Here is a 306-nt window from a genome sequence, read left to right on the forward strand (position 1 = left end):
GTGCCGGGTCCCCCCTGCCGGGGGGCGGGCAGGGGGGCTCAGACATGGCTGCCCATGGGTAGGCGGCTGCCGGGGCCCCTGCCCGCAGCGGGGGTGAGGGCATCGCCCGCTTCCTCTCGGTTTGTATTTTTTTTTTTCCTCGGCTTTCATTAAACACCAGGTAATTCTCTAGTGCTCAGCATCACAGCTCAGCTTCCAGCCAGGTCCCGGGAGCCTCCAACCTTACCCAAAATAAAGGACCAGCAGAGAGAACCCCAGCTGCCTCCGCTGCCTCCTCATTTGGGGTGTCAGCCCACTTTGCGGGAG

This window comes from Egretta garzetta, unplaced genomic scaffold (assembly GCF_000687185.1).
Source record: "Egretta garzetta isolate BGI_Z169 unplaced genomic scaffold, ASM68718v1 scaffold2258, whole genome shotgun sequence".
Classification (NCBI taxonomy): domain Eukaryota; kingdom Metazoa; phylum Chordata; class Aves; order Pelecaniformes; family Ardeidae; genus Egretta; species Egretta garzetta.